The sequence below is a fragment of the Triticum dicoccoides genome, chromosome 7B, assembly GCF_002162155.2.
Source record: "Triticum dicoccoides isolate Atlit2015 ecotype Zavitan chromosome 7B, WEW_v2.0, whole genome shotgun sequence".
NCBI classification, from domain to species: domain Eukaryota; kingdom Viridiplantae; phylum Streptophyta; class Magnoliopsida; order Poales; family Poaceae; genus Triticum; species Triticum dicoccoides.
In genome coordinates this window covers 508,338,646-508,347,102 of record NC_041393.1, presented here as the reverse complement: position 1 = coordinate 508,347,102, position 8,457 = coordinate 508,338,646, and positions in this window count along the sequence as shown.

The window sequence follows — 8,457 nt, the reverse complement described above, 5'->3', positions numbered from 1 at the left end:
AAATGGATACTTGATTAACAAATCTGAGTCCTTGAAGAAAAAGGGTGGGAGGGCGGGAAAAACAAAAACAACTTGGGATGGATGAAACAAACACCGGTGAGAAAACTTAGAGTTGATCTTGCGAATGTTGAAAATGATCGGATCCACTTGAAGAGAAGCACGCCGGTTTGGAAAAGAATTGACATGACAATCTCGATGATCAAAAGGATTAGCACTCCCATAGAAATATGAGAACACCATTTAAGAAAGGTATGGAACCAACACTTGACTTCGAAGCAACTCGAATACCACAAATAAAAAAAAACAAAGGATTTGGCTTGCAGAATAAGCCGGAACAAACATATGATAGAGATTTCGTCCGAAGTTTTCGTGGTGGGGCCCACACGGGCTCGATTGTACAGCACCATCATGTACAAGGCAGTGCACATGACATACAAAGTGTCCCCGAACCAGCATAGCCAAGGGTTCTTTAAGACACAACGAGACCACTGTAAAAACGACCGTGGAAAGGCAGACCACTAGACGTCAAACCCCAATCTCATATCATGCATCTGTCGAAAAGATATTCTAGGAGCTACTTGAATTCCCACCTATAAAACTCCCGAAACTTTCTGGTTATGCAATCTGGTGTTGGGGATACAGGGGAAGCAATATATCTCACCCAAACTAACAATACCTACATCCAAGCTGTATCCATCCATCAACACATAACCAAGAAACCTTCGGAAATCGTGTACCTCAACCTAAGAAAAGCATCCGTTATACGAGTTATGGCAATACTCCTGAGCTCGCCTCAGTACTGGGTTATCGGGGTTATCTCACCAACAACTATACAAAAGAGATTTTCGATGTCGACAAAGCTCAGGTATTCCAGAACTACAACGATAAAATTGTGACGACAACACCTCGGAGCTCAACTCCCCGGGTCAATGCCACATAAATAGACAGGAGGCACCAAGAACAATGTTCTCGTCACAAAACCATCGGAACAATTCCAAGATACCCGCGTGATCCTAAAAAAATTTAGTGAAATTTAAGGAGAGGAAAGACAAAACATCTATGTCAGGAGACCTCACCAGAGCGACGAAGGGGGCTGAGGAGTAAAAAGAATCCTACTCTCCGATATATATAATCCTAAGACTCAAAATAGTTTTCTTCTAGACTCAACAACGGCCAACAAACAAGGGGGCTCCTAGGGTCGGTCGAGGCTCTGATTACCAACTTGTCACGCCCAATATGCGACCCTATCCAAAAGGAACTCGAAGGTCCCACCAAGGATAGACCCGCATATTGAAACGCTTTTGCAAGGTGGATATCATTACATCAACATTACATAATAGATGGGGATACATACAATAGGCATACAATGCCACTCGAATACAACATCACAATACATAAGAACAACATCCGACTACGGATGAAACATAAACAGAAACTCAAATGACATCCACCCTGCTAGCCCAGGCTACCGACCTGGAACCTATCCCCTGATCGAAGAAGAAGCAGAAGAAGAACTCAACACAAGCAAGCATCGCTCTCGCGTCATGATCATCGCATAAACCTGTACCTGCAACTGTTGTTGTAGTAATCTATGAGCCACGAGGAATCAACAATCCCATTACCATGGGTATCAAGACTAGCAAAGCTTAAAGGGAAAGGAAGGGGTAAAGTGGTGAGGCTGCAACAGCGACTAAGCATATATGGTGGCTAACATACGCAAATAAGAGCGAGAAGAGAGCAAACGGAACGGTCGTCAACTAGCAATGATCAAGAAGTGATCCTGAACTCCTACTTACGTCAAACATAACCCAGAAACCGTGTTCACTTCCCGGACTCCGCCGAAAAGAGACCATCACGGCTATACACACGGTTGATGCGTTTTAATTCGGATCTAGTGTCAAGTTATCTACAACCGGACATTAACAAATTCCCATCTGCCAATAACCGTATGCACGGCTTTCGAAAGATTATACCCTGCAGGGGTGTCCCAACTTAGCCCATGACAAGCTCTCGCGATCAACGAAGGAATAGACCTTCTCCCAGGAAGACCCGATCAGACTCGGAATCCCGGTTTACAAGACATTTCGACAATGGTAAAACAAGACCAGCAAAGCCTCCCACTGTGCCGACAAATCCTGATAGGAGCTGCACATATCTCGTTCTCAGGGCACACCGGATGAGCCAGACGTCGGGTTGGCATAGACCCTGGTTGCCCAGGGGGCGCCGGACATCGCTCAATTTGGACCAACACTTAGACAAGCACTGGACCGGGGGGGGGGGGTAAAATAAAGATGACCCTCGGGATGCGCGACTCCCAAGGTAAAAAGGGCTAGGTGAGGCAAATGGTAAAACCAATGTTGGGCCTTGCTGGAGGAGTTTTATTCAAAGCGAACTGTCAAGGGGGTCCCATAAATCACCCGACCGCGTAAGGAACGCAAAATCCGGGAACATAACACCAGTATGACGGAAACTAGGGCGGCAAGAGTGGAACAAAACACTAGGCAAAAGGCCAAGTCTTCCACCCTTTACCAAGTATATAGATGCATTAATAATATAAGAGATATTGTGATATCCCAACCAAAATCTGTCCACCATGGAGAAATCTTCAACTTCACCTGCAACTAGCAACGCTATAAGAGGGGCTGAGCAAAGAAGTAACATAGCCAAGCAACGGTTTGCATAGGAAAGGTGTCAAAGGTTAGAGGTTCATGGCAATTTGGGATGGCTTGATAAACAGGTAATAGGTAGCACAGCAAAGCGATAGAACGAAGCAACTAGCATAGCAATGATAGTAGTGAGATCCAGGGTAGCGATCATCTTGCCTGAAATCCCGCACGGAAGAAGAACGAGTCCATGAAGAAGACAAGCGGACGTAGTCGAACGAATCCTCACGAACGCAACATTACCGGAACTAAGAAGCAACACCGGAAAGAAACAAACAACATGGTAAACAACCATCACATAGACATGGCACGATGCACAACCAAGTATGATGCATGTCCGGTTTAATAAGGCATGGCATGGCAAAGTGCAACAAACATCACTACAAAATAAGTGGAGCTCAATATGCAACGAGTTGCATATTGACGAAACACCACATGCAATTATTTAGTTTGATCTTGGTTATGTACCCAACAATATTAAATGTTATTAAACATGGCAAGAGGTGAAACATAATGAAACTACCTATCTAGGCAAGTTTAATTGAGGCCGGAAACCACAAACAACAATTCCGGAAAATCCCCATATGCAAATTATGGATTCGGTACTGTTCTGCCCTAAACACAATTTTAATGTTGTTAAACAGCAAAATAAAGTGCACCATGTTAAACTAGGCATTTTTCCACCCCATTTAGATATAAAGTTTATTAAATTCGGAGCTACGGTTATTTAGTTATGAAATAAAGCATTTTAACATGGCATTATGCAAAATAAACACAAACAGCATGTTAAACATTTTTAACATTGATGAAAGTGGCATATTATTAATCTACACAATTTTCTAAGCATTTTACATATATAAAACATTTTAATCCGATGCACGGTTATGACGTTATTAATGCATGAAATCTAGGGGGTTTTCTGTAAAACTGATAATCACTGGAATAATAGACAAATCGCAGCGCAGGGAAAAAAACACCACGGGCCGAAACTGGCTGGGCCAACAGTGCACGGGGGCGGGGCTGCTCACCAGGCCTCATGGGCCGGTCGGTGGAGAGGCCTGGCAGGCCGGCTGGCTTCGGCTGGGCCTGGGGCGCTGGGCCTGAGGTGCTGCGGAGGAAGGCCCACGCGGAGGGACGCATCGGTCAACACGGGCGGGCGGCTGCGCTCTGCTCGTCCCGAGCAGAGACATGGCGGCGGCGGTGGCTGGCTCTCCGGCGAGAGGAGTCGGCGATGCAAGGCGAGGCGGGAGGGGCCCCGACCAGATCCGAGCGGATCGGTCCGGCCGGATCTGTTCCCGGTGGTGGCGAGGCCGGGCGACGACGGGAGCTCCTGCGGCGGTGCTGGCTGACGCGGATCCAAGGCCAACAGGGCGGCACACCTGCGGGAGAGGAGGACCCCGGGTCAGTTCGGGCAAGGGGAAGGAAGGAGAGGCACGCCGGGGTGACCTGACGAAGCTGCTCGCCGGCGACGGCACTCCGGCGTGGTGGGGATGAGGCGGCGATGACGGCGAGCGACGGCTAGGGCAGGGGAGGCACTCGGGATCGAACCCGATCGAGCAGGGCGCGGGAGCGAGGCCTGCGAGCGCGCGGCGGCGCAGTTCGGGCCCGGGCGGGCCTACGCCGGGCTCCGCGGGCTGCGCGGGAGGGAGCCGGCTGGGGAGGACAAGTGGAGGCCGTGGGTTGGACAGAAGAGCGTGGCTGGGCGATGTGGCGCGGCCTGATTGGCCGTAGGGCGCTGGCGGCGACGCCAAGTGGCGGCGGGGCTGTGGTCGGGCACGGATCCCGAGGAGGGTGGCGGCGGGACAAAGGTGGAAGGAGGCTAGGGGGTAGGTTTAGACAGAAATGGAAGGGGAAAGGCTGCTATATATAGCAGGGAGGCCTAGGGATTAGGGTTTGGGGAGTTTAGGAGGGTTTTAGGAGCCCTCCGATCGCGATCCGATGATCAGGAATGAAGGGGGGTTTAGGTGGGCTGCAGGTGGGCTGAGAAGAGGGGCTGGGCTGAGAGAAGAGGAGAGAAAGAGAGGCCCGGTGATAGTTTCAGAGACCGAAACGTCCGACGATTAAACCGGCAACGGAGCCGCTATGCATTTAACGGTTGGGCTATCAAATGAACTCTGAATGCGACGAAACTTGGCAGGCGGTCTGTCTACACTATAATAAGACCGCACGACAAGTTGCAAACCATTCCAAGAACATTTTTATGCCACTTATAAAATAATATTTTGGAGGTGCCGCGGGCGCGTGCGAGTGTGTCTGGACTCCGAACGGACAACGGAGAGAATCGGGGAAACCCGAACGGATGCAAGTTTTATGAAAACATATGGATGCGATGCACATGATGCTATGAGATGAGATGCATAACAAGAACAAAATGCAAAACAAACGACAAAAACCCAACCACGAAGGAAATATCATATAGCATCTCCGGAAAAGGCAAGAGTCGGAGTTACGAATATGGAAAGTTGTATCCGGGGCGTTACACACCTCTAGACACACAAGTTGATCTTCGTGATTGTTCCTTAGCCGCGTGCGGTGCCCCCGTCCACCATATTCCACCTCGGTCATATTGTTGTGGTGCTTAGGCGAAGCGCTACGTTGGTAGAACATCATCGTCGTCACCACGCCGTCGTGCTGACGGAACTCATCCCCGACACCCTGCTGGATCGGAGTCCGGGAATCATCATCGAGCTGAACGTGTGCTGAACTCGGAGGTGCCGTACGTTCGGTACTTAGATCGGTCGGATCGTGAAGACGTACAACTACATCAACCGCGTTGTTCTAACGCTTCCGCTTTTGGTCTACGAGGGTACGTGGACAACACTCTCCCCTCTCGTTGCTATGCATCACCATGATCCTTGCGTGTGCGTAGGAAATATTTTGAAATTACTACGTTCCCCAACAGTGGCATCCGAGCCTGGTTTTATGCGTAGGTGTCATATGCACGAGTAGAACACAAGTGAGTTGTGGGCGATACAAGTCATACTGCTTACCAGCATGTCATACTTTGGTTCAGCGGTATTGTGAGATGAAGCGCCCTGGACCGACATTATGCGTACGCTTACGCGAGATTGGTTTCACCGCTACGAGCACTCGATTCTTAAAGGTGACTGGCGGGTGTCTGTCTCTCTCACTTTAGTTGAACCGAGTGTGGCTACGCCCGGTCCTTGCGAAGGTTAAAACAACACTAACTTGACGAACTATCGTTGTGGTTTTGATGCTTAGGTAAGAACGGTTCTTGCTCAGCCCGTAAAATCCACGTAAAATATGCAACAACAAAGTAGAGGACGTCTAACTTGTTTTTGCAGGGCATGTTGTGATGTGATATGGTCAAGATGTGATACTATATTTTATTGTATGAGATGATCATGTTTTCTAACCGAAGTTATCGGCAACTGGCAGGAGCCATATGGTTGTCACTTTATTGTATGAAATGCAAACGCCCTGTAATTGCTTTACTTTATCACTAAGCAGTAGCGATAGTCGTAGGAGCAATAGATGGCGTAAACGACAACGATGCTACGATGGAGATCAAGGTGTCGCGCCGGTGACGATGGTGATCAGGACGGTGCTTCGAAGATGGAGATCACAAGCACAAGATGATGATGGCCATATCATATCACTTATATTGATTGCATGTGATGTTTATCCTTTATGCATCTTATCTTGCTTTGATTGACGGTAGCATTTTAAGATGATCTCTCACTAAATTATCAAGAAGTGTTCTCCCTGAGTATGCACCGTTGCGAAAGTTCTTCATGCTGAGACACCACGTGATGATCGGGTGTGATAGGCTCTACGTTCAAATACAACGGGTGCAAAACAGTTGCACACGCAGAATACTCAGGTTAAACTTGATGAGCCTAGCATATACAGATATGGCCTCGGAACACGGAGACCGAAAGGTCGAACGTGAATCATATAGTAGATATGATCAACATAGTGATGTTCACCATTGAAACTACCCCATCTCACGTGATGATCGGACATGGTTTAGTTGATTTGGATCACGTGATCACTTAGATGACTAGAGAGATGTCTGTCTAAGTGGGAGTTCTTAAGTAATATGATTAATTGAACCTAAATTTATCATGAACTTAGTACCTGATAGTATTTTGCTTGTCTATGTTTGTTGTAGATAGATGGCTCGTGCTGTTGTTCCGTTGAATTTTAATGCGTTCCTTGAGAAAGCTAAGTTGAAAGATGATGGTAGCAATTACACGGACTAGGTCTGTAACCTGAGGATTATCCTCATTACTGCACAGAAGAATTACGTCCTGGAAGCACCGCTGGGTGCCAGGCCTGCTGCAGATGAAACTGACGACGTTAAGAACGTCTGGCAGAGCAAAGCTGATGACTACTCGATAGTTCAGTGTGCCATGCTTTACGGCTTGGAACCGGGTCTTCAACGACGTTTTGAACGTCATGGAGCATATGAGATGTTCCTGGAGTTGAAGTTAATATTTCAAGCAAATGCCCGGATTGAGAGATATGAAGTCTCCAATAAGTTCTATAGCTGTAATATGGAGGAGAATAGTTCCGTCAGTGAACACATACTCAAAATGTCTGGGTATAATCACTTGATTCAACTGGGAGTTAATCTTCCTGATGATAGTGTCATTGACAGAATTCTTCAATCATTGCCACCAAGCTACAAGAGCTTCGTGATGAACTATAATATGCAAGGGATGGACAAGACTATTCCCGAGCTCTTCGCAATGCTAAAGGCTGCGGAGGTAGAAATCAAGAAGGAGCATCAAGTGTTTATGGTCAATAAGACCACCAGTTTCAAGAAAAAGGGCAAAGGGAAGAAGAAGGGGAACTTCAAGAAGAACAGCAAACAAGTTGTTGCTCAAGAGAAGAAACCCAAGTCTGGACCTAAGCCTGAGACTGAGTGCTTCTACTGCAAGCAAACTGGACACTGGAAGCGGAACTGCCCCAAGTATTTGGCGGATAAGAAGGATGGCAAAGTGAACAAAGGTATATGTGATATACATGTTATTGATGTGTACCTTACTAATGCTCGAAGTAGCACCTGGGTATTTGATACTGGTTCTGTTGCTAATATTTGCAACTCGAAACAGGGACTACGGATTAAGCGAAGATTGGCTAAGGACGAGGTGATGATGCGCGTGGGAAATGGTTCCAAAGTCGATGTGATCGCGGTCGGCACGCTACCTCTACATCTACCATCGGGATTAGTTTTAGACCTAAATAATTGTTATTTGGTGCCAGTGTTGAGCATGAACATTATATATGGATCTTGTTTGATGCGAGATGGTTATTCATTTAAATAAGAGAATAATGGTTGTTCTATTTATATGAGTAATATCTTTTATGGTCATTGAGGGAGTCCTGGATTAGGGGGTGTCCGGATAGCCGAACTATCACCGTTGGCCGGACTCCGGACTATGAAGACACAAGATTGAAGACTTCGTCCCGTGTCCGGATGGGTCTTTCCTTGGCGTGGAAGGCAAGCTTGGTGATACGGATATGTAGATCTCCTACCATTGTAACCGACTCTGGGTAACCCTAACCCTCTCCAGTGTCTATATAAACCGGAGGGTTTTAGTCCGTAGGACGAACAACAATCATACCATAGGCTAGCTTCTAGGGTTTAGACTCTCTGATCTCGTGGTAGATCTACTCTTGTACTACCCATATCATCAATGTTAATCAAGCAGGAGTAGGGTTTTACCTCCATCGAGAGGGACATAACCTGGGTAAAAACATCCTGTCCCTTGTCTCCTGTTACCATCCGCCTAGACGCACAGTTCAGGACCCCCTACCCGAGATC